The following is a 27,780-nucleotide window of genomic DNA, read 5'->3' as shown; positions in this document are numbered from 1 at the left end:
TCTTCACAAGGTCCTCTGCTGTTGTTCTGGGATTTTCGCACCAAAGTATGTTCATCTCTAGGAGACAGAACGCGTCTCCTTCCTGAGTGGTATGATGGTTGCAACACAATGCACCATAATGACAAAATGAAACATTTTAAGACCTCTTTGCAAATATATTGAAAATGTATTAGAGAAATATATAATTTACATAGGTTTTCACACCCCTGAGTCAATACTTTGTAGAATCACCTTTGGCAACAATTACAGCTGTGAGTATTTCAGGGTAAGTCTCTAAGAACTTGATGGGAAACATTTTCCTATTAGTCTTTTCAAAACTATTCAAGCTCTGTCAAATTGGATGTTAATCATTGGTAGACAACCCTTTTCAGGTCTTGCAATAGATTTTCAAGTAGATTTAAGTTAAACCTGTAACTCAGCCATTCAGGATCATTCTGTGTCTTGGTAAGAAACTCCAGTGTAGATTTGGCCTTTATGTTTTAGGTTGTTGTCCCGCTGAAAAGTGAATTCATCACCCAGTGTCTGTTGGAAAGCAATATGGAGAGTGGTACTCAGTAATGTGTTGTATTTGATATGCCTCAAACATAAAACTTGAATTCAGGACAAAATGTTAATTGTTTTGCCACATTCTTTGCAGTATTACTTTAGTGCCTTGTTGCAAACAGGATGGAAGGTTTGGGAATATTTGTATTCCGTACAGGCTTCCTTCTATTCACTCTGTCAATTAGGTTAGTATTGTGGAGACTTCAGAAGTAAGCCAGCAGTGGTGTGCAGGGTGGTACGCTGCTGGCATACTGGTTGCATACTGGTTGACTGGTTACATCACCCCTTGGTATGGCAACTGCTTGGCATCCAACCGCAAGGAGGGTCGTGTGTACGGCCCAGCCCATCACTGGGTCTGTCAAGGACTCCAGCCACCCTAGTCATAGACTGCTCTCTCTGCTACTGCACGGCAAGCGGTACCGATGCACCAAGTCTGGAATCAACAGGACCTTGAACAGTTTCTACCCCCAAGCCATAACACTGCTAAATTGTTAGTCTGGGTAGGTATTGGTTAACTATTTAACTATCTGCATTGACACTTTTTGCACTTTTTTGACTCATCACATACTATGCTGCTACTGTTTATTATCTATCCTGTTGCCTAGTCACTTTATCCCTACCTATATGTACATTATCCACCTCAATTACCTTCTATCCCTGCACATCGACTTGGTACTGGTACCCTGTGTATATAGCCAAGTCATCATTACTCATTATGTATTTATTCCTCATGCTATTATTTTTATTTTATTTACATGTTTTTCTCTCTGAATTGTTGGCAAGGGTGGCCTGTAAGTAAGCATTTCACTGTCCGTCTACCCCTGTTAATTATGAAGCATATGACAAATGACTTCATTTGATTTTTATTTGATTTGAGTTGTTGAGTAGTCAATCTAAAATAATTGTACTGCTCTCTGAATAGAAGAAGAGGAAAAATAAGATTTATTGGTTCAATAAGGTGATTTGGGGTGTGGTTGAACAGTTTTCGTGTTATCAATGAGAAACAGACAAGCAGAATCTTGCAAAATCCTGCACAAATGAATGATACTTTTCAGTATGAAATATTGACAAACATTTTCATAATGACAGTAGTTCTATCTATCCACTGAGGTCACGCAAAGTATCTCCACTCTCACCAATCACAGACGATAAGGGGCCAATATGAGAGTTGTTGAAATGGGACATGACGTCAGTTGTAGTACGCAGCCGCAGCGGAAAAAGTGACAATGGTCCTGATCAAGGAATAGTAAGTCCAAACTTTTCTTGATTTTACTGTAATGTGTGTGATAATATACAGTATTTTTGAATACTGCGATTCTTCGTAGATGTTTTTACTCAAATAAAAACTTTGTTTGGTAGGGTGGGATTGTTCAGATCCGGCCTACCCGATGACAGCGAGTCAGCATAGGCTCCTAACATTAGCCGACCCACCTTTCTTTCGGCTTTTCACTGCTATTGTGCTAGCCAGCTGGCTATCAAAGTACAACAATATGGAATATTTTTCGATTATCTAGTATCGAAAGGGTACACTTCCCAGTTAGCTAACAATGTACCGTATATTATTTGGTGTAGGTTGAAAGTTCCGCGTTTTTGTAGCTTACTGTCGATAATGGTAACTTTCTAGCTAGCTACCTAGCGGAAGGGAGACTAAAGTGCACGCGTACCACAACTTCAGTCCACTGCCTGTAGAACCCAGTTTCCCAAAAGTATCTTAAGGCTAAGTTCATCGTTAGAACCGGTTTTAACGATGAACGTAGCCTTGTGGTGCGTTTGGGAAACAGGACACTGGTGTGTTGAACAGGATTGCCAACTTTTCCGGTGCTCAAGTCTTCCTGGCAGGCTAGTGATTTATGAACTTTGACCAAACTGCTGACCAAGGACAACTCTGCTTGTGAGAGAAATAACAAGGGTATATCGGACATTCTGCACCGACACTTGGTGTGCCAATGGTTCCCAGTTGAAACAATCAGTATGCCTAATCCAGTCTGATTCAGGAAGACGTTTGTATGTCTGAAGAGGTAGAATGTACCCCAATTTGTGTTGATTATCAGTAGGCCTATACGTTTTTATTCAACTTGATGTGATCCATATCATTGATTCTTAATGCAGCTCTACCCTGCCTCGTATAAAAGCCTACTAAACTAAGTTTATGGCTATACTTTTTTTTTGGGGGGGGGGGGGGGGGGGTCAGTGTTTAGTCATATCATGTGTGGAGTAACCTCACCACATTCAGAATACAAACAATTTAGTAGGGAGATTATTTTCTAATCTTTGTTACACTAATATATTGCAGAATTAAACAGTCTTTGAGAAACAAACCCTTGTTTGAAGAACAAGGCATGTTCTGAATGTGTGAGCGTGTAGCCTACTGCAGATCCACGCTGAAGTTGTGTGGCTGCTCTCATGCACATGCCACTCAGATTTAGGCCAATGTCACTAATTGTTAGCTCACAAGGCTGAGAATAGACATCCTGTCTTCAATAGCCTCATTTTTGGTATGAGAGGTAGTTTCATCTGTCTTTTATTTTAATAAAATAGCCTAATCTAGCATATTTCAATAAGTGGTGTGGTTTGTATGACCTTGTTACATGCCAAACAGTGAAATCTTGCATTACACCAGTTTGGCCTTCACGGCCCCTGTCTTTCAGTCACTGTAGAGGATAGGCAAGGTCTCTCCTCGTTGCCGCCTTTACTCGCGATCTGAAAACCTCAGATGTGCTCTTTAAATGCCGGTAAAGCGTATACCTCAAGTGCCCATTCCTGAATGCATCTCAGAGCACATCGGATGTTCCTTCACTCATTCACACACATTGTTAAACAACCAACAAATGAACATGTACATGATTTACTTACTTAGTCCTATTCAGTTATCAACGACATAGGCTAATAAATAGCTTAATACACTGCCTGCATTTATTCCAGACACAGATTTAGGTGAAGGTAGGCTAACTTGCTTGTCCCATATTGTTTCACTTTAGTGAGAAGCAAAACTTTTCTCTCCTGACACTTATGCCACATTTGTACAATCAAAAAATAAATCTACATTTGTCATTTTATTTTCGAATGATCTGTCGCTCAGTAAACATGCCTGGGTGAGAATAAATAATAATATCAAGCAAGCATGGGCTTGGATAACGACAGACGTCATCAGCAATGGAATAATACATGGGCAGACAAAGTAGGCCTAGTTAACAATGCCAAGTAGACAGACAAAAACAACCATATAGCCTCAGCAAAGTTTAATGGAAATAACTAGATTGAACAACAATGACTAGCTACGGATTTGGATTCATACACGATGTTTGGAGAAGGGGAAACTTGTGGCCTGAGACGAGTTGCTGTGTGTCTGTCTGGGAAAATGAGTCGGTGGAGAGCGGCTTGTTCTAATTCAATCATTGCAGCAGGCTCAACCTTTACCCCGCCCATTTCTTTACATACAGAAGCACTAGCCAATAGTTATTTAGAGCACACAGCACTTCATACGGTTTGAGTGAAAGAGATTAATACTTTTTTCCTGATCAATGATAATTGCAAAAAATACTTGTCGTGTTCGTAAAAATTCTCCATATCCGTTGCGATACTCGTTTAGTTTGAGGACTGAGCACACTTCTAGTAAATGCATTTTAAGTCTCTATCCATTCTCAATATGGCTTAGTGTGTGACAGAGCATTAAGTCTCAGGCTAGCCTGTTAGCAGTCATTACAGCAGTCATCTTCCAAACTGAAAAGCACCCTTGTTGCCTGGGTATATGGATAACCTGCCTCTGTAAGATGGTCACTGGTTGTAATGCTATTAGGGATGCACCGATGTGAAATTTTTGGCCGATACCGATATCCAGTATTTTCCTTGCCAAAAAACGCAATACCGATTTTATATATATTTTTAGCAGCCTTTTAAGCATTCTAATACCGTTAAGTAGTTGAAACACACACACTGACAAAAGTTATTTTGTTGGCATTTATGTATGTCCTGATTAGGAAACTAACCTCACACTCAACGTCAACAAAACAAAGGAGATGATTGTGGACTTCAGGAAACAGCAGAGGGAACACCCCCCTATCCACATCGATGGAACAGTAGTGGAGAGGGTAGTACGTTTTAAGTTCCTCGGCGTACACATCACAGACAAACTGAATTGGTCCACCCACACAGACAGCATCGTGAAGAAGGCGCAGCAGCGCCTCTTCAACCTCAGGAGGCTGAAGAAATTCGGCTTGTCACCAAAAGCACTCACAAACTTCTACAGATGCACAATCGAGAGCATCCTGTCGGGCTGTATCACCGCCTGGCACGGCAACTGCTCCGCCCACAACCGTAAGGCTCTCCAGAGGGTAGTGAGGTCTGCACAACGCATCACTGGGGCAAACTACCTGCCCTCCAGGACACCTACACCACCCGATGTCACAGGAAGGCCATAAAGATCATCAAGGACAACAACCACCTGAGCCACTGCCTGTTAAACCCGCTATCATCCAGAAGGCGAGGTCAGTACAGGTGCATCAAAGCTGGGACCGAGAGACAGAAGCTGTTTTTCAGTCTCAAGGCCATCAGACTGTTAAACAGCCACCAGTAACATTGAGTGGCTGCTGCCAACACACTGACTCAACTCCAGCCACTTTAATAATGGGAATTGATGGAAAATATCACTAGTCACTTTAAATAATGCTACTTACTATATTGTTTACATACCCTACATTACTCATCTCATTTGTATATACTGTACTCGATACCATCTACTGAATCTTGCCTATGCTGTTCTGTACCATCACTCATTCATATATCTTTATGTACGTATTCTTTATCCTTTTACACTTGTGTGTGTATAAGGTAGTAGTTTTGGAATTTAGGTTAGATTACTCGTTGGTTATTACTGCATTGTCGGAACTAGAAGCACATGCATTTCGCTACACTCGCATTAACATCTGCTAACCATGTGTATGTGACAAATACATTTTATGTGATTACCATTAAAAATGTATCAAAACCTATTTCTTTCACTTACTTGCTGTGCTGTTCCGTTGTTTTTTCTCAACCAGGATTTCATCATACATGACAAGAAGTGAGGTTTCAGCTCTGTCTGTCCGTGGCCTCATCTATCGTGGGTCCTCTTCCTCGGTGCGCACTGTCACTGTGTCCGTTTCCATCTTGTCCAGCTGTGTCTGTAACATTTCACGTAAACCCTGTTTCTTGTCTGTATCGAAGTCGCGGTCCTTGTACCTAGCATCAAGCATGGTGGCGACACAGTGTAGAGGCTCAGAGAGAATGTCACCGAATCGCTTGTTCACAGCCTCTAGTAGAGTACTTATGCAAGTTAACCCCACGGTCTGTGTCGGCAGTTTTGTTGGGGAGGTGTTTCAATGCAATGACAGAGGATATCACGTCTGCTACAGATGCAGTTGATGAGCTTATTTCTCGAGTCAGTTGTTCGAATGGAGCTAGGAGTGTGCTCATGTTCTCAAATGCCATTGAAATGACAGCAGCGGTATGAGAACCAGCACATTCTTGAGTAGGGTTGCACATTTTGGGGAATATTCAGAGGTGGAAACTTTCCATTTAAATGTAGATGTTTGCATTGGATATATTTATCATATGGAGACAGAAACATAAACCTTTTACCTTATCATAAGTAGACATAATTAAATCCTTCCAATATAAAAAAAACTAGTTACAAATTGAAATTTAATTAAATGAGTTGACTCTACACTTGGGATGATTTCACTGAACAACAAAATAAAGGGAATATTGAATGATCCATCCATCGTATGTCCCAAAAATGTTTTCAACTTACATCTGTAAAATGATAGTCTAAAAACTAAGGCTTTGGTTGTCTTCCTCTCAGGCTTCCATGTCTTCTCTCTGGACCTCCTCAATGTCCACCTCTTCAACATCACTCTGAGGCCTCATCTTCAATGTTACTTTCCAACCTTGTTGCGGATGGCTCGTTGTCAGGCTCAAATTTGCCCAGATGGCCACCAATTTTTCAACCCTTGTATTGGTCAGCCTGTTGCGTGTTTTGGTTTGTGTGTTCCCAAACAAGGACCAGTTGCGGTCTGAGACTGGTGATGTTGGTGGGATTTGGAGGATGATGGAGGCAACAGGGGAAAGAGGCTCAGATCCACAAAGTCCCTTCCACCAGGTGGCTGATGAGATATGTTGGCACAACTGCCATATTGCATCTTCATCCCAAAGCCCTTGCTTGGAAGTGTACTTCACCAGACTGCCAAGAACCTTGCCCTCATCCAGGCCAAGGTGGCAAGGTGTTGATCTCTGCACCAGACAGGATGCTCTTGCCAGCATACTTGGGGTCCAACATGTACACTGTGGCAGAAGTCTTCACGCTTCAGGCAGAAGTCTTCACACACTGATTTATTTCAGAACTTCAGTTTTCTCTGCTTGGTGCAACAGTGAAGTGGGCAGGGCAGTACGGATTTCTTCTCTTCAGACAGGATGGCATTGTTTCCCTCAATCTGTGCAATGGCTACAGCTATAGGTTTCAGGCTGCTTACCACTCTCTCCCAAGACACATCATCCAGGAGGATCCTCTTGATGGGGCTGTCCATATCAGCAGGCTGATATGGCCATTTCTTGGAGAGACTCCTTCCCCACCAGGAGACTGTCAAACATGATGACAACACCACGCCAACGGGTGTTGCTGGGCAGCTTCAATGTGGTGCTCTTATTCTTCTCACTTTGTTTGATGAGGTAGATTGCTGCTATAACTTGATGACCCTTCACATACCTAACCATTTCCTTGTCTCTCTTGTAGAGTGTGTCCATTGTTTTCAGTGCCATGATGTCCTTGAGGAGCAGATTCGATGCATGAGCAGCACAGCCAATGGGTGTGGTGTGAGGGTAGGACTCCTCCACTTTAGACCAAGCAGCCTTCATGTTCGCAGCATTGTCTGTCACCAGTGCAAATACCCTCTGTGGTCCAAGGTCATTGACTGCCTTCAGCTCATCTGCAATGTAGAGACCGGTGTGTCTGTCCCTTGTCTGTGCTCTTGTAAAATACTTGTTGAGTGGTGGAGATGATGTAGTTAATTATTCCTTGCCCCTGATCATTCGACCACCCATCAGCGATGATTGGAATACAGTCTGCTTTCTACATGATTTGCTTGACCTTTACTTGAACTCTGTTGAACTCTGCATCCAGCAATTGAGTAAGTAACGCATGTCTGGTTGGAGGGGTGTATGCTGGGCCGAAGAACATTCAGAAATCTCTTCCAGTACACATTGCCTGTACGCATCAGAGGTGAACCAGTTGCATACACAGCTCGAGCAAGACATTCATCAGCATTTCTGACTACGTTCCTCCATTGAGTCAAAAAACTTCTGATTCTAGGAGGACCATGAGCTGTTGCTATCGACAAGGTGTCTGATTCATAATTTTCACTTCATAGAAGTAGAGGGACTTTTGTCAGAGGTCGCTTGTGAGAACTGAGGGAACTTGATGCACTTGGCCAGATGATTCTGCATCTTTGTTGCTTTCTTTACATATGATTTGGCACAATATTTGCACATGTACACAGCTTTTCCTTCTACATTAGCTGCAGTGAAATATCTCCACACATCAGATAGTGCCAGTGGCATTTTCCTTTAAAGATTAGTAAAAAAAAACAAATACAATTCCATGCACAGGTAAATTATTAAGCAGTTAGATTAAACGACTTCTTTGAAAAAAAAAAAAAAAAAATGTTTTATGAAATTTATGGAAACGGGTGAATTAACACTCAGTTAGCAGGCTCAAGCAAGCTAAAACCCACATGGTAGCAAAAATTAACTAGCAGAAATTGTTAACAAGTTAGAAAGGATTTAAACACACTTTGCTGTAAACTACTATTTACTAGTTAACAAAAAAAATCATGTATGTCATATTAAATATATTCACCCCACCCAGTATTGTAATCAAAACTTACCAGAAGGCATGGAGTCCTTGGCTCAGACAGTGTAGTAGTGTGGGCTCGAGCATCTCATTTAGTGTGCAAGATCTTGAGAATCAGCTGTACATAGGGTTACAATTCCATTGAATTGGGGATAGTTTAACCAAATATGCCACAAGACCTAGAATTGCCTTAAGTGTATCCCACAAAAAGGTTCACTCTTAGTTTAACTTTTTTTTTATGAATTTAAGCAAAATTCCCGGGCTTAACTTCCCATGGAAAATTTCTGACCCTTGGCAACCCTATTCTTGAGCATGCAAATGGCTTTCCTCAGTACGAAATCCTTGTTGACCCACTGTGCTGTCAGACTCAGCATGCTCGTGGGGCTGACATCGCTGGTCCAAATGTCAGTTGTGAAGATAATAGCAGTGACGCCCATAGCAATTAGCTCATGGATGTGTGTTTCAACAATACTGTGTAACTCTGGTAGGCCAACATCTAAAAAATAGAGCCTACTTGGTAATGTGTACCGGGGCTCGAGGGGTTCGACCAGTCGGCGAAAGCCAACATCATCCACGACAGAGAACGGTTGATAGTCTTGCCGTTAATGGATTTCGCCTTCGAGTTGTCTCGCTGAAATGTTCTTTCAAATGACTGCTCGACTTGAACTTGTTTAGTTGTTGGAAGTGTGCACTTAGTTTTTTTTCTGCTTTAGTTCTAAGTAGTCACTGAACGTCTGGGGTTGATGCACTTTCAAATGAGTAATTAGGTTTGTGGTATTGAAAGATTTCACTTTCTCCCCTCTGGAAATAATAGCAGCACAAACGTTGCATATGGCCTTTTTGTTATCTTTGAAACTTCAAAATAAATCCACACAGCAGACATTGTGGGCTAGGTTAGGAAGGCTGTGTTGCACATGTAGCGCTTTTTTGTTGTGGCGTCATTACGTCATCTACCTACGTTATATAGGTATGCACGTCATCTACCTACGTTATATAGGTATGCACGTCATCTACCTACGTTTATATAGGTATGCACGTCATCTACCTACGTTATATAGGTATGCACGTCATCTACCTACGTTTATATAGGTATGCACGTCATCTACCTACGTTTATATAGGTATGCACGTCATCTACCTACGTTTATATAGGTATGCACGTCATCTACCTACGTTTATATAGGTATGCACGTCATCTACCTACGTTATATAGGTATGCACGTCATCTACCTACGTTTATATAGGTATGCACGTCATCTACCTACGTTTATATAGGTATGCACGTCATCTACCTACGTTATATAGGTATGCACGTCATCTACCTACGTTATATAGGTATGCACGTCATCTACCTACGTTATATAGGTATGCACGTCATCTACCTACGTTATATAGGTATGCACGTCATCTACCTACGTTTATATAGGTATGCACGTCATCTACCTACGTTTATATAGGTATGCACGTCATCTACCTACGTTATATAGGTATGCACGTCATCTACCTACGTTTATATAGGTATGCACGTCATCTACCTACGTTATATAGGTATGCACGTCATCTACCTACGTTATATAGGTATGCACGTCAGCTTTGACATCGGTTTTGTACATCAGCGTTAAACTAGACATCGGGCCAATGCTGACATTTTTAGCTAATATCAGCTGATTTCTGATATGCTTACCGATTTTATATTGTGCATCCCTAAATGCTATTCTTGAATTGTTACTGCTTTCAAGGCTATGGTCAATGGTATCATTTTAGAGTGTGTACCACAGCACTGTTTGGTAAATGATTGTAACTCATTGGTTCTTTTATGTTTTAAGGTTAACCATGGATCAACAGAACAGAGCTTCCTGATAGTAGAGCTACATATGGATGGAATAGGCTTACCACCCTTTTTTATATACGAGAGAGAGTATATAATATATTCTTACGGAAAACTGTTTCTGCATTCCTTTCTCTATGATATTCCTGTCTGGATTTAGTGGTCATTGGGTGGGGCAACGCTGCACACAACACCCTCTGTGGCTGGATGAGCTGTTGGGTAGTCTCTCTGGTTTCCATTTAGCTGAACTTTGCAGTGTCCAGACTGTCAGGCAGTAGGTTATAGCTGGAGCTGCCTTCATCATGTCATGTGATGCAGGAAGAGTGACCTGGAGTCATTTCCTGTTCACTGAGGGAACCTCTCATGGAAGCTGAGCCCACTGCTGCCATCATCAAACAGGCTGATGGGGGCTACTTCAGTCACAAAGTCATGAGGCAAAGGCCTTGCACAATAAATTATTATAGCTGCTTTGGCCAAAAAGAAAGCAAAGGTATCAAGTCTCACTTTAAAAATATATTTTTTTAAAGTATTCCTCTAGTCAAATCTGTTTATCAAAACAGCAACCCATTCCGAATTCCACGAGGCTAGTAGAGAACACATGTGGCTTGTATGCCTATTGGATCTAAATATATCCCACTCATTTGTCGACTCGAGTTCTAGATGTGATTGTGATGGCCAGTGTCAGTCAGTGTTCTCCATAGAACCGAGTCTCATCTCTCTTTCTGCTCTTCTCTCTTTCAGCCGTGTGGTCTTACCCTGTACTGTGGAGGAGGTGAGTACATCACAATTTAGATTATGGGTAATTCATCTTAACAGAACATGCAACTTGTGGTTGAATCCTCGTGTCCTCCTTACCGAATTCCGATGCGCACATTGATGTTAGAATAACTGTCAACATTTGCTTTTAGTCAACCATGAAATCTAAGTTTACTGGCCGTGTACAGAGATTTGCAGATACTATTGCAGGTGCTGCAAAATGTTTGTTTCTAGCTCCAACATTTCAGTAATACCTAGCAATGAAACATTTAAACAATACACCTATAATCCAGGGGGAAAAATTAAGATATATCGGAGCGAGCAATGTCAGACTAAAATATTTAGTGCATTCAAAGTATTCAGACCCCTTTTTCAAAATTGTTACAGCCTTTTTCTAAAAGTTATTAAATAAAAATGTTCCTCAATCTACACACAATACCCTATAATGACAAAGCAAAAACAGGTTTTAAGATATTTTATGCAAATGTATTGAAAATAAAAAGCATACCTTATTTCCATAAGTATTCAGACCCTTTGCTATGAGACTCGAAATTGAGCTGAGGTGAATCCTGTTACCATTGATCATCCTTGATATGTTTCCAGAACTTGGTTGGAGTCCACCTGTGGTAAATTTAATTGATTGGACATGATTTGAAAAGGCGCGCATACACACCTGTCTATATATAAGTTCTTACAGTTGACAGTGCATGTCAGAGCAAAAACTAAGCCATACTGTGAAGCATAGTGCTGGCAGCATCATGCTGTGGGGATGTTTTTCAGCGGCAGGGACTGGGAGACTAGTCAGGATAGATGAACAGAGAAAAGTACAGCGAGCTCCTTGAAGAAAACCTGCTCCAGAGCGCTCAGGACCTCAGACTGGGGCTAAGGTTCACCTTCCAACAAGACAACGACCCTAAGCACACAGCCAAGACAACGCAGGAGTGGCGTCGGGACAAGTGTCTGAATGTCCTTGAGTGGCTCGATCTTGATCCCGATCTTACATCGCTAGAGAGACCTGCAAATAGCTGTGCAGCAACGCTCCCCATCCAACTTGACAAAGGTTGAGACGAATGGGAGAAACTCATCAAATACAGGTGTGCCAAGCGTCAAACCCAAGAAGACTCAAGGCTGTAATCGCTGCCAAAGGTGCTTCAACAAAGTACTGAGTAAATGGTCTGAATATTTCTGTAAATTTGATATTACATTTTTTAAATAATTTTGCTAACATTTCTAAAAATCTGTTTTTGCTTTGTCATTATGGGTTGTGTGTAGATTGAAAAAACAATTTAATACATTTCAGAATAAGGTTGTAATGTAACAATGTGGAAAAAGTCAAGGGGTCTGATTACTTTCAGAATGCTGTATGTCATTTAAAAAATAGATTGTGTAAAGACAGTAATGGACAGGTGTGTGTGTGTGTGTGCGCAGCAGTAGTTGGGCTATATAGGATGAGCCATGATTAGAATACAGTATACTTCATATGTGTATGTAAACATTATTAAAGTGACCCAGTATTCAATGACTATGTACATAGGGCATCAGTCTCTAAGGTGCAGGGTAGAGTACTGGGTGGTAGTTGACTAAAACAGTGACTGTAGTGGTGACTGTTTAACAGTCTGATAGCCTGGAGTTAGAAGCTGTTTCGCAGTCTCTTGGTCCCAGCATTGATGCATCTGTAGTAGAGGGCGACCAATTAATCAGAATGGCCGATTCAAGTTTTCATAACAATCGGAAATTGGAAATTTTGGACACAGATTTGGATGATTTAAAAAATATTTGTTTACACCTTTATTTATCCTTTATTTAACTAGGCAAGTCAGTTAAGATCACATTCTTATTTTCAATGACGGCCTAGGAACGGTGGGTTAACTGCCTTGTTCAGGGGCAGAACGACAGATTTTTACCATGTCAGCTCGGGGATTCAATCTTGCAACCTTACAGTTAACTAGTCCAATGCTCTAACCACCTGGTTACATTGCACTCCACGAGGAGACTGCCTGTTACGCGAATACAGTAAGAAGCCAAGGTAAGTTGCTAGCTAGCATTAAACTTATCTTATAAAAAATAATCAATCATAATCACTAGTTAACTACACATGGTTGATATTACTAGTTTATCTAGCGTGTCCTGCGTTGAATATAATCGATGCGGTGCGTATTCGCGAAAAAGGACTGTCTTGCTCCAATGTGTACCTAACCATAAACATCAATGCCTTTCTTAAAATCAATACACAAGTATATATTTTTAAACCTGCATATTTAGTTCATATTGCTTGCTAACCTGGCTCTTTGTGAATTCTGTGAAGACTATTTCTTCCTAACAAAGACAGGCAACTTCGCCAAACGGGTGATGATTTAACAAAAGCGCATTTGCGAAAAAAAGCACAATCAAACTGTACCTAACCACAAGCTGTACCTAACCATAAACATCAATGCCTTTCTTAAAATCAATACACAGAAGTATATATTTTTAAACCTGCATATTTTGCAAAAAGAAATCCAGGTTAGCAGGCAATAGTAACCAGGTGAAATTGTGTCACTTCTCTTGCGTTCATTGCATGCAGAGTCAGTGTATATGCAACAGTTTGGGCCGCCTAATTTGCCAGAATTTTACGTAATTATGACATAACATTGAAGGTTGTGCAATGTAACAGGAATATTTAGACTTATGGATGCCACCCGTTAGATAAAATACGGAACGGTTCTGTATTTCACTGAAAGAATAAACGTCTTGTTTTCGAGATGATAGTTTCCGGATTCGACCATATTAATGACCTAAGGCCACGGAAGGAGAGTTGTATGGCATTGAAGTTTGCCTGGAGGGTTGTTAAGTGTCCAAAGAAGGGCCAGAAGTATACAGAATGGTGTCGTCTGCGTAGAGGTGGATCAGAGACTCACCAGCAGCAAGAGCGACCTCATTGATGTATACAGAGAAGAGAGTCGGTCCAAGAATTGAACCCTGTGGCACCCCCATAGAGACTGCCAGAGGTCCGGACAACAGACCCTCCGATTTGACACACTGAACTCTATCAGAGAAGTAGTTGGTGAACCAGGCGAGGCAATCATTTGAGAAACCAAGGCTGTCGAGTCTGCCGATGAGGATGTGGTGATTGACAGAGTCGAAAGCCTTGGCCAGATCAATGAATACGGCTGCACAGCAATGTTTCTTATCGATGGCGGTTAAGATATCATTTAGGACCTTGAGCGTGGCTGAGGTGCACCCATGACCAGCTCTGAAACCAGATTGCATAGCAGAGAAGGTATGGTGAGATTCGAAATGGTCGGTAATCTGTTTGTTGACTTGGCTTTCGAAGACCTTAGAAAGGCATGGTAGGATAGATATAGGTCTGTAGCAGTTTGGGTCAAGAGTGTCCCCCCCTTTGAAGAGGGGGATGACCGCAGCTGCTTTCCAATCTTTGGGAATCTCAGACGACACGAAAGAGGTTGAACAGGCTAGTAATAGGGGTGGCAACAATTTTGGCAGATAATTTTAGAAAGAAAGGGTCCAGATTGTCTAGCCCGGCTGATTTGTAGGGGTCCAGATTTTGCAGCTCATTCAGAACATCAGCTGAGCAGATTTGGGAGAAGAAGAAATGGGGAAGGCTTGGGCGAGTTGTTGTGGGGGGTGCAGTGCTGTTGACCGGGGTAGGAGTAGCCAGGTGGAAAGCATGGCCAGCCGTAGAAAAATGCTTATTGAAATTCTCAATTATGGTGGATTTATCAGTGGTGACAGTGTTTCCTATCTTCAGTGCAGCTGGGAGGAGGGGTTCTTATTCTCCATGGACTTTAGTGTCCCAGAACTTTTTTGAGTTAGTGTTGCAGGAAGCAAATTTCTGCTTGAAAAAGCTAGCCTTGGCTTTTCTAACTGCCTGTGTGTAATGGTTTCTAGCTTCCCTGAACAGCTGCATATCACGGGGGCTGTTCGATGCTAATGCAGAACACCATAGGATGTTTTTGTGTTGGTTAAGGGCAGTCAGGTCTGGGGAGAACCAAGGGCTATATCTATTCCTGGTTCTAAATTTCTTGAATGGGGCATGTTTATTTAAGATGGTTAGGAAGGCATTTAAAAAAAATATCCAGGCATCCTCTACTGACGGGATGAGATCAATATCCTTCCAGGATACCCCGGCCAGGTCGATTTAGAAAGGCCTGCTCGCTGAAGTGTTTCAGGGAGCATTTTGATGATCACATTTACGTTCAACATATGCCCACTCCCTACGGAATGGGAAAATATATATTTTTAATTTGAATCCGTTACGTTCAATTATGTTCTTACTATAAAATAATGGCACAGGACAGTTCAAACTAAGGTCAAGGAAGTCAAATTTCTGGTCAATGACCGCCGATCTAATATCCAAAAGTTATTTATGGCTGTAGGTAACAATACAAAAAAAGGTGGTAAGAAATAACATGCAACAAAAAAAATTAAAACTGCAAAGTTGGCTATGAACTAGAAACAGGGCGACTATCGGCACCATGTTGCATCCAAGACTAGTAATGAACAGCAAAATCACTAGGCTTATGTCAATCTATAATCCCCTATAGTAGAAAAGTTCACAGCTTGTCGAGGGAAATAGCCATTTCCAAACACTCTGGGACGATAGAGCCTACATTTATACAACCAGTAGGTTTAGGTCACAGAAAAAACGTAATTAAAGCAATGAGGCTGATGCAGCAGATCAGACCGTTTTAGGTTAAAATGTTGATAAACAAATTCGTCACATAAGCGCATTAATGTGCACAAGGCAGTAAGTAGGCTATGCGCAAATGTTTGTTCCATAATGCAATTAGAGGGAAAACATTGTTGCCAAAAGCACACTGCACATGCAAGTGTTTAATTTGACAGATTCAAATATCTGTTACAAATGTAGAAAGAGGGGCGATCTAAAGATGCAACAACTAGCATGGGTGCTAATATGGCTAGAATTATGCCTTTGGCTACTGGACAATGAAAGAAAGTTAATTTGAAAACCAATAGAACATGAGAGAGAGGCTACTGGTATCAATTGCATATGGAAGTCTTTATAAAATAATTGCCTCATGATATGGTCAGACTTTGGCTAGGCTACTTTGAAGCAAGGTAAGACATGCCTCGTATGTAGTAAACTTTCAGGTTTCAAACAATTAAGTATATGTTCAGCTCAATGTCCAGCTCATTGCAAAGATGTGTGTGATGCATTGATCAAATTCAATTATTTGTCACATGCGCCGAAGACAACAGGTGTATAGTAGACCTTAGAGTGAAATGGTTAAAAACAATGCACTTTTAATAAAAAATCTGTCATTCAGTTTTAGTAAATACTTTAACAATAACAAAGAAGGAAAAAAATGCAAATAGTCCACGTAGCTGTTTTGTCAGAGCCCGCAAGGCACTACCAGTCAGGATGCTCTCGATGGTGCAGCTGTAGAATTATTTTTTAAAAATGATTTAAAAACAATTTTACCCCCTTTTTCTCCCCAATTTCATGGTATCCAATTGTTTAGTAGCTACTATCTTGTCTCAACGCTACAACTCCCGTACGGGCTCGGGAGAGACGAAGGTTGAAAGTCATGCGTCCTCCGATACACAACCCACAGCGCGCATCCAACCCGGAAGCCAGCCGCACCAATGTGTCGGAGGAAACACCTGGCAACCTTGGCTAGCGCACACTGCGCCTGGCCCGACAAGGATATCCCTACCGGCCAAACCCGGACAACGCTAGGCCAATTGTGCGTCGCCCCACGGACCTCCCGGTTGTGGCCGGTTACGACAGAGCCTGGGCGCGAACCCAGAGTCTCTTGTGGCACAGCTTGCGCTGCAGTACAGTGCCCTTAACCACTGCGCCACCCAGGAGGCCCAGCTGTAGAACATTTTGAGGATCTGAGGGCCAATGCCAAATCTTTTCGGTTTCCTGAGAGAATAGGCGTTGTCGTGCCCTCTTCATGACTTTCATGGTGTGTTTAGACCATGACAGTTTGTTGGAGACTCCAAGGAACTTGAAGCTCTTAACCTGCTCCACTACAGCCCGATGAGAATGGGGGTGTGCTAGGCCCTCCTTTTTCTGTAGTCCACAGTCCTCTCCTTTGTCTTGATCACGTTGAGGGAGAGGTTGTTATCCTGGCACCACCTGGCCAGGTCTCTGACCTCCTCCCTATTGGCTGTCTCATTGTTGTCGGTGATCAGGCCTACCGCTGTTGTCTTCGGCAAACTTAATGATGTTGTTGGAGTCGTGCCTGGCTGTGCAGTCATGGGTTGACGGAGTACAGGAGGGGACTGAGCACGCACCCCCGAGGGCCCCCCGTGTTGAGGATCAGCGTGGCAGATGTTGTTACCTACCCTTACCACCTGGGGGCGGCCTGTCAGGAAGTCCAGGATCCAGTTGCAGAGGGAAGTGTTTAGTCCCAGTGTCCTTAGCTTAGTGATGAGCTTTGTGGGCACTATGGTGTTGAACGTTGAGCTGTAGTCAATGAAAAGCATTCTCACATGGGTGTTCCTTTTTGTCCAGGTAGGCAAGGGCATTGTTGAGTGCAATATAGATTGCATCAACTTTTGGGGCGGTATGCAAATTGAAGTGGGTCTAAGGTTTCTGGGATAATGGTGTTGTGAGCCATGACCAGCCTTTCAAAGCACTTCATGGCTACAGATGTGAGTGCTACAGGTTGGTAGTCATTTAGGCAGGTTACCTTTATGTTCTTGGGCACAGGGACTATGGTGGTCTGCTTGAAACATGTAGTTATTACAGACCTGGTCAGTGATATGTTGAAAATGTCATTGAAGACACTTGCCAGTTGATCAGCGCATGCTGATACACGTCCTGGTAATCCGTCTGGCCCTGCGGCCTTGTGAATGTTGACCTGTTTAAAGGTCTTACTCACATTGGCTATGGAGAGTGTGATCACACAGTCATCTGGAACAGCTGGTGCTCTCATGCATGTTTTACTTGCCTCGAAGCGAGCATGGGAAGGAATTCAGCTCGTCTAGTAGGCTCGTCTCACTGGGCAGCTCTTGGCTGTGCTTCCTTTTTGTAGTCTGTAATAGTATGCAAGCCCTGCCACATCTGACGAGCTTCAGAGCCGGTGTGGTAGGATTCAGTTTTAGTCCTGTATTGACGCTTTGCCTGTTTGATAGTTTGTCTGAGGGCGTAGCGGGATTTCTTATAAGCCTCTGGTTTAGAGTCCCGCTCCTTGACCGTGGCAGCTCTACCCTTTAGCTCAGTGCGGATGTTGCCTGGAAACCAATGGCTTCTGGTTTGGGTTATGTACGTACGGTCACTGTGGGGACGACATCATTGATGAGACCAGTGACTGATGTGGTGTACTCCTCAATGCCATGGAAGAATCCCGGAACATTTTCCAGTCTGCAAGAAAAACAGCACAAACTGATGTAGCCTGCCTTCCATTGCCTATGCACTTGAATGGCGAATGGGAGGTGCGCTTCATTTACCAGTTGAGTGAGAAAAATAGTAGCTCTTTTTAATCATGGCCATCAACCTTTTAATAAGGTGATTGCATTTAGAGTTGTTGTGCATTGATTGGGCTTGTAAAAGCGCATGTTTAACTCCAGCAGCAAAGGAAGAGCTGATTGACGCGCTGTAGCAGCAGCTCTTGCACTGACAGATTTGCTGGTCATAAGATGCATAACGAATATACACACTGCAATTGAATTCCACAACATTATGCAAATGGACCTATAGACCGATTAACACGACCAGTCGAATGTATTTCCATCAATGATTAGGCTGAAAAGCATTATTTTCGATCTCTCTATGGTTCTGGATTTGAGTAGTGTTATTGGAATCTGACAGTGTTAGTAAATATTTTGATTCCTTTGTATGAAGAGGATGGAGGTAGCTTACTTGTTGCACTTGTTTGTATGGGTTACTGTTATAAAATGTTCTGACTCGCACACTGTCCTTATATGGCAATGAAGTGTGTGTTCACTGAGGGATGGATTATAGTTAGTGCCTTCCAAGTATTCACACCCCTTGACTTTTTCCACATTTTGTTTTACAGCCTGCATTTTAAAATGAATTAAATTTCTATTATTGTCACTGGCCTACACACAATACTGCATGGAGATCAATTGACACCCTTTCACATGGCATTTTGAGATTTATTTTAAACTGCAAAACCCTTATGCACCACTGCACTTTGTATACCAGGGTTGGCTGGCCTTCTCTAGTCACTCGTAGGCTCAGGCACTGGTATACTTTTATTTACAAAGCCATTTTGGGTTTACTACCTTTTTTATTTGGGCATTTTTATTGTTCAGAAATGTGGTGGGTACTCTCTTCGTTCGCTGGACTTTATCCTGCTAACTGTTCCAAATGTCCGAACTGAATTTGGTAAAAGGGCTTTTATGTACTCTGCGCTATCGTCTTGGAACGCCTTACAAAATCCTTTTAAACTGGAAGGACTTGTTTCAATTGGTATTTTTGAAATCACTGATGAATGATCTTGAGACTGATTCCCTGACCTGTCAATGTTTTTAATTTGCTGTTTTTGATTTTGTTTTACTCTTGTGAATTCTATGGTTTTTACTAGATGACTTGTAGTTTTTCATGTTTGTCTGTAATTTTTGTAATGACTTGGTGCTGCCTATCTTGGCCAGGACGCTCTTGAAAAAGACATTTTAAATCTCAATGAGCCCTTCCTGGTTAAATAAAAAATATCAGTGGAATTGCTTTTTATTTTTACAAATTAATAAAAAATGACAAGCTGAAATGTCTTGTCAAGTATTCAACCCCTTTTTATGGCAAGCTTAAATAAGTTCAGGAGTACATTTACTTAACAAGTCACAGTAAATTGCGTGCAATTTTTTTAATGATTACCTCATCTCTGTATCCCACATGTTCAATTATCTGTAAGGTCCCTCTGTCGAGCAGTGAATTTCAAACACGGATTCAACCACAAAGACAAAGGAGATTTTCCAAGGCCTCACAAAGGACTACACCTATTGGTAGATGGGTATAAAAAAAAAACGCATTGAATATCCGTTTGAGCATGGTAAAGTTATTAAATACACTTTGAATGGTGTATCAGTACAGCGTCACTACAAAGATACAGGCGTCCTTCCTAACTCTCTTGCCGGAGAAGAAGGAAACCGCTCAGGGAATTCACTGAGGCCAATGATGACTTTAAAACAGTTAATGGCTGTGATAGAACTGAGGGATCAACATTTTAGTTACTCCACAATACTGACCTAATTGACAGAGTGAAAAGAAGGAAGCCTGTACAGAATAATATTCCAAAACATACTAATATTTTTACATCTTTTTTGCAGAATAATATTCCAAAACACTCACCTAAAAGCACCTACTAAAGTAATACTGCAATAAAGGTGGCAAAGTAATTAACTTTTTGTCCTGACTACAAAGTGTTATGTTTGGGGCAAATCCAATGCTACACATTACGGTGTACCACTCTCCATATTTTCAAGCATAGTGGTGGCTGCATCATGTTATGGATATGCTTGTAATTGTTAAGGACTGGGTAGTTTTACAGGATAAAAAAATAAACTGAATGGAGCTAAGCACAGGCAAAATCCTTGAGGAAAACCTGGTTAAGTCTGCTTTCCACTAGACACTGTGAGATGAATTCACCGTTCAGCAGGACAATAACCTAAAACGATGCCAAATCTACACTGGAGTTGTTTACCAAGACAGTGAATGTTCTTGAGTAGCCAAGTAATTTTTTTTACCCCCTTTTTCTCCCCAATTTCGTGGTATCCAATTATTAGTAGTTAGTATCTTGTCTCATCGCTACAACTCCCGTACGGGCTCGGGAGAGATGAAGGTCAAGAGCCATGCGTCCTCCGAAACACAACCCAACCAAGCCGCACTGCTTCTTAACACAGCGCGCATCCAACCTGGAAGCCAGCCACACCAATGTGTCGGAGGAAACACTGTACGCGCGATGAGACAAGGATATCCCTACCGGCCTAACCCGGACGACACTAGGCCAATTGTGCGTCACCCCATGGAGGAGTTACAGTTTAAATCTACTTGAAAAGAAATGGAAAGACGTGAAAATGGTTGTCTAGCAATGATCAACAACCAATTTGACACAGCTTGAATGTTTTGGAGAGTAGTGGGCAAATGTTGCTCAATCCAGGTGTGGAAAGCTCTTTGAGACTTGTCCAGAAAGACTCAGCTGTAAACACTGCTAAAGAGGAGGGGGGGGGGGGGGTTTGAATAATTCTCATCAATATACTGTATATTAGTTTCATTTGTCATATTTTATATTTGTACAAATATTAGCATGTTTCTTTCACTTTGACTGAGTATTTTGGGTAGACCATTGACAAAAAAAATGACAATTTAAATACATTTTTAATCCCACTAACATGAAATGTGTAAAAAGTCAAGGTGTGAATACATTCTGAAGTCACTGTACGTTCAAATGATTAGAAAATTAACTATAAAGTAGGGACGGGCATTTTTTTTATTATTTCACTATTCTAATAATATTTCGCATATCTGGAGAGTCAAAACATACAGTGCATTTGTAAAAGTATTCAGACCCCTTCAGTTATTCCACATTTTGTTACATTACAGCCTTATTCTAAAATGGATTCAAATTTTTTTTTTTTTACCTCAATCTCCACAAAATACCCCATAATAACAAAGCAAAAAGTTGTTTTATTTTTATTAAATATTTGCAAATGTTTAACACTTTTTAATTTTATTTTAAATGATCACATGTACATAAGTATTCAGACCCTTTACTCAGTACTTTGTTGAAGCACCTTTGGCAGCAATTACAGCCTCGAGTCTTCTTGGGTATGACGCTACAAGCTTGGCACACCTGTATTTGGGGAGTTTCTCCCATTCTTTTCTGTAGATCCTCTCAAACTCTGTTTGGTTGGGGGTGGAGCTTCGCTGCACAGCTATTTTCAGGTCTCTCCAGAAATGTTAGATCGGGTTCAAGACCGGGCTCTGGCTGGGCCACCCAAGGACATTCAGAGACTTGTCCCAAACTCACTCCTGCATTGACTTGGCTCTGTGCTTAGGGTAGTTGTCCGGTTGGAAGCTCAACCTCCACCCCAGCCAGAGCGCTCTTGACCAGGTTCTCAGCAAGGATCTCTGTACTTTGCTCCGTTCATCTTTCCCTCGATCCTGACTAGTCTCCCAGTCCCTGCTGCTGAAAAACATCCCCACTGTATGCTGCTACCGCCACCATGGTGCACCATGCTGCTACCGCCACCGTAGGGATGGTGCCAGGTTTCCTGCAGACGTGACACTTGGCATTCAGGCCGAAGAGTTCGATCTTGGTTTCATCAGACCAGAGAATCTTGTTTCTCATGGTCCGAGAGTCGTTTAGGTGCCTTGGGGCAAACTCCATCGGGCTGTCATGTGACTTTTGCTGAGGAGTTGCTTCCGTCTGGCCACTCTACCATAAAGGCCTGATTGGTGGAGTGCTGCAGAGATGGTTGTCCTTCTGGAAGGTTCTCCCATCTCCACAAAGGAACTCTGGAGCTCTGTCAGAGTGACTGTCGGGTTCTTGGTCACCTCCCTGATCAAGGCTCTTCTCCCCCGATTGCTCAGTTTGGAAGAGTCTTGGTGCTTCCAAACGTCTTCCATTTAATAATGATGGAGGCTACTGTATTCTTGGACATTCAATGCCAAAGATGTTTTTAGTAACCTTCCCCAGATCTGTGCCCTTCTCACAATCCTGTCTCGGAGCTCTACGGACAATAACCTTCAACCTCATGGGTTGGTTTTTGCTCTGACATGCGCTGTCAAGTATGGGACCTTATATAGACAGGTGTGTGCTTTTCCAAATCATGTCCAATCAATTGAATTTACCACAGGTGGACTCCAATTAAGTTGTAGAAACATCTCAAGGATGATCAATGGAAACAGGATGCACCTGAGCTCAATTTCGAGTCTCATAGCAAAGGGTCTGAATACCTATGTAAATAAGGGATTTCAGATTTGTTTTACTTGTAATAAATTTGCTAAAAAACCTGTGTTCGCTTTGTCATTATGCGGTATTGTGTGTAGATGGATGAGGAAAAATATATTTAATCCCAAAAAAGTCAAGGGGTCTGAACACTTTGCTAATGCACTGTAATATATATATTTTTAATTACTCTTCACCAATCAGAATGATGCAGAGGGCAGTACATGAATAAAAAAAGACAGCGAACGGGCTGCTTTTCAAGTAGTTTTTGGCTAACAGTGAAAGAAGTCTGATTCGCCATAATATAACTGATTTTAACGGATTCTGTTTACAAAAATGTTTTCTGGTGACTGTTCACATTGATCTGTGTTCGCTCCTCTGTTAGGTGTGCCTGTAATTGCTATTTGAAGAGCGGAAAATAGCATACCAATGTCATGGCTGACTGAAGGGCTAAATGTGCAGTAGTAGCGCGATGCACAGTCATAAATACTGCATTCAGTAATTACTACCCTACCGTGATGAGGAAAACGTCCTGGAAGACTCGTAGTGAATGGAACAAAACAAAAATACCCTGGCTTTCAGATACTGATTTGAGTTGATCTGATAGAGGCTTAGTTTCCACAGTATAAGCATGGCATAAAAACAGACCTGCAGCACCATCATGAATGGCTTGTTTCATTAATTACACAAATGTTTATGAACAGTGATCAACTATTTGAAAAACTGAGTGCTTGTTTAAATTACTTTGTCTAATTCAGGACAATTTGAATGTCTCATTTAACCTGGGGCCATATGTTGGTTAATTAACATAGTTGGTGTGTGCATGCATGCATGCGTGTGTGTGTGTGACTGCATGCTTTTGGGCGAGTAAGAGGGAATGCCTTTTGATGTGAAAGGAATGTGTTGCCCTCTACAGGGCCCAGAACAGAGAGGAGACGGACAGTAAAACTCTTGCTCAGAGCTCTGTTCTCTGGACAATTTGTCTGTTTAGCCTACTCTTCTTGCTTGTTGTGGTTAGGAGACGATGCATAAAAAATACATTGTTTTTGGTTGGCACAATACCCATGTTGAAACAATGAACACTGAATGCATGCAGTGATGTTTTTATAGTCCGCTTAGATGACAAACGCTTGACACATGCAGTCTGTCTCACACAATCTTTCTTTTGTAGACAAACGCACAGTCACACAGCCAGCCATGTAGACCCTCCAGTACTGTAGGCCCCCCACTGTGGCTGTTTTCTCACTCCCCTCCCCCTAATCCTATTAAATCAAAACCATGAAGAGTGGCTCTCTGTTGGGCTGTGTCGGTCTCTTGTGGGGACTGGGGATGCTAGTAGGGGCCACCATGTCTCTCCCAACTTTGATAACCCTGTATGATGCTGGGCACTGCCATCCTGTTAGTCAAGCTCTTATTCAACATGAGCACTCTCTGTCATCTGATAGTCCATAACTAACGTTTTTATTTATTCCTTATGTTCTTAGTTGCTATCCATGTCTTTTATAGTCTCGGAAAAACCCGACCGTAGGCAACACAGTGACTATAGGGCCTGGTTTCAATGACACTCTTTAGGCATAGAGGATCTGTCACTGCCTACAGTTGAAGTCTGAAGATTACATACACCTTAGCCAAATACATTTAAACTCAGTTTTTCACAATTCCTGACATTTAGTCCAAGTAAAAATTCCCTGTCTTAGGTCAGTTAGGATCACCACTTTATTTTAAGAATGTGAAAAGTCAGAATAATAGCAGTGAATTTATTTCAGCTTTTTATTTCTTTCATCACATTCCCAGTGGGTCAGAAGTTTACATTAGAGGTCGACCGATTTTATGATTTTTCAACACCGATACCGATTTATTGGAGGACCAAAAAAAGCCAATACCGATTAACTTAAAAACATTTTAAGTCACTGTTGCCTATAGTCTGGTTTTCGAGACTGTTTTTGACCTGCATGAGTGCAAGTATTTGTTGTATTGTAATGGTAAGGTAACGTGTGTTTGTTTCAGTATCAAGTGGGCCAGTTGTACTCTGTAGCAGTGGCCAGTAAGAATGAGACAGGTGGAGGAGAGGGCATTGAGGTCCTCAAGAATGAACCCTATGAGAAGGATGGCGAGAAAGGACAGTACACACACAAAATCTACCATCTGAAGAGGTAAGTGACACTCACACACATAGTATGTTCCAAGTGCACCATCACTATCTTGCCACCAAGTGGCAGTGTAGTCATCCCTGTCTTACTGTAGGTTTATAGTACCTGAGAGGCCTTCAAGACCATGACATTATGATATCCCACTGTAGAACCTGTATGACTGGAGTTAGTGATTATGTGTGTATTCATCTATGCTCCTCCCCTCTTCTTGGCTTTCACAGTAAAGTCCCTGCGTTTGTCAAGATGATTGCTCCTGAGGGCTCTCTGGTCTTCCATGAAAAGGCCTGGAACGCTTACCCTTACTGCCGAACCAGTGAGTCCTCTCCTCCTCTCTCCTCTCCTGCCCTAGCCCTTCCCTCCACCCCTCCCCTGTCCTGCCTGCACTCTGACCCACAGCCTTGTGTATTTAGACATTTTAATTTGACTCATTGTTGGTATTGTTTGCATGAGTTTATGGCTGTCCCCGACAGAAAAACATCTTGGTCCACTGAAAATCCTATGTTCTTTCAACCAATCGATTGGTCAACATTTTTAAATGTGTATTTTTATATATATATATATATATATATATAGATATAGATATAGATAGATCTATCTCTATATATACACACATATACAGTGCCTTGCGAAAGTATTCGGCCCCCTTGAACTTTGCGACCTTTTGCCACATTTCAGGCTTCAAACATAAAGATATAAAACTGTATTTTTTTGTGAAGAATCAACAAGTGGGACACAATCATGAAGTGGAACGACATTTATTGGATATTTCAAACTTTTTTAACAAATCAAAAACTGAAAAATTGGGCGTGCAAAATTATTCAGCCCCCTTAAGTTAATACTTTGTAGCACCACCTTTTGCTGCGATTACAGCTGTAAGTCTCTATCAGTTTTGCACATCGAGAGACTGAATCTTTTTCCCATTCCTCCTTGCAAAACAGCTCGAGCTCAGTGAGGTTGGTTGGATGGAGAGCATTTGTGAACAGCAGTTTTCAGTTCTTTCCACAGATTCTCGATTGGATTCAGGTCTGGACTTTGACTTGGCCATTCTAACACCTGGATATGTTTATTTTTGAACCATTCCATTGTAGATTTAGCTTTATGTTTTGGATCATTGTCTTGTTGGAAGACAAATCTCCGTCCCAGTCTCAGGTCTTTTGCAGACTCCATCAGGTTTTCTTCCAGAATGGTCCTGTATTTGGCTCCATACATCTTCCCATCAATTTTAACCATCTTCCCTGTCCCTGCTGAAGAAAAGCAGGCCCAAACCATGATGCTGCCACCACCATGTTTGCCAGTGGGGATGGTGTGTTCAGCGTGATGAGCTGTGTTGCTTTTACGCCAAACATAACGTTTTGCATTGTTGCCAAAAAGTTACATTTTGGTTTCATCTGACCACCTTCTTCCACATGTTTGGTGTGTCTCCCAGGTGGCTTGTCGCAAACTTTAAACGACACTTTTTATGGATATCTTTAAGAAATGGCTTTCTTCTTGCCACTCTTCCATAAAGGCCAGATTTGTGCAATATACGACTGATTGTTGTCCTATGGACAGAGTCTCCCACCTCAGCTGTAGATCTCTGCAGTTCATCCAGAGTGATCATGGGCCTCTTGGCTGCATCTCTGATCAGTCTTCTCCTTGTATGAGCTGAAAGTTTAGAGGGACGGCCAGGTCTTGGTAGATTTGCAGTGGTCTGATACTCCTTCCATTTCAATATTATCGCTTGCACAGTGCTCCTTGGGATGTTTAAAGCTTGGGAAATCTTTTTGTATCCAAATCCGGCTTTAAACTTCTTCACAACAGTATCTCGGACCTGCCTGGTGTGTTCCTTGTTCTTCATGATGCTCTCTGCGCTTTTAACGGACCTCTGAAACTATCACAGTGCAGGTGCATTTATACGGAGACTTGATTACACACAGGTGGATTGTATTTATCATCATTAGTCATTTAGGTCAACATTGGATCATTCAGAGATCCTCACTGAACTTCTGGAGAGAGTTTGCTGCACTGAAAGTAAAGGGGCTGAATAATTTTGCACGCCCAATTTTTCAGTTTTTGATTTGTTAAAGTTTGAAATATCCAATAAATGTCGTTCCACTTCATGATTGTGTCCCACTTGTTGTTGATTCTTCACAAAAAAATACAGTTTTATATCTTTATGTTTGAAGCCTGAAATGTGGCAAAAGGTCGCAAAGTTCAAGGGGGCCGAATACTTTCGCAAGGCACTGTGTGTGTGTGTATATATATATATATATATATATATATATATATATATATATATATATATATATATATATATATATATATATATATATATATATATATATATATATATATATATATATATATAGCTATCTCTACAGTGGGGCAAAAAAGTATTTAGTCAGCCACCAATTGTGCAAGTTCTCCCACTTAAAAAGATGAGAGGCCTGTAATTTTCATCATAGGTACACTTTAACCATGACAGACAAAATGAGAAAAGAAATCCAGAAAATCACATTGTAGGATTTTTAATGAATTTATTTGCATATTATGGTGGAAAATAAGTATTCTATCCAAATGAAAATGATACAAACCTAAAAAGTAACTTATATTGCCAGCTATGTAAAAATAGCCTACATAAAGCCAACAAATAAAAACATTGCAGCCGCAGGTATCAACTGTCCACTTGGGTCACTTGGGTCCAGCCCAAACTCCCATTAGCAAACTTGTATAAAATATTCTGGGCCCTCGGTATCCTGCG

The 27,780-nt window shown here is 41.5% G+C and overlaps 1 long non-coding RNA gene across 1 annotated transcript; it reads left to right on the top strand.

The window, feature by feature from the left end:
* The first annotated feature begins 1,656 nt into the window (after nucleotides 1–1,656).
* Nucleotides 1,657–26,410, top strand: LOC149979649 (uncharacterized). The gene is made up of 4 exons (XR_016484615.1): nucleotides 1,657–1,789; nucleotides 10,994–11,024; nucleotides 24,898–25,043; nucleotides 25,262–26,410. It is a non-coding gene; the product is annotated as an uncharacterized LOC149979649 (long non-coding RNA).
* The last annotated feature ends 1,370 nt before the right edge of the window (nucleotides 26,411–27,780 follow it).

Source organism: Oncorhynchus mykiss, chromosome 11 (assembly GCF_057628025.1).
Source record: "Oncorhynchus mykiss isolate SJ-2025 chromosome 11, ASM5762802v1, whole genome shotgun sequence".
Lineage (NCBI taxonomy): Eukaryota > Metazoa > Chordata > Actinopteri > Salmoniformes > Salmonidae > Oncorhynchus > Oncorhynchus mykiss.
The sequence above is the reverse complement of the archived record's forward strand: the minus strand, read 5'-3'. Positions and strand labels throughout refer to the sequence as shown.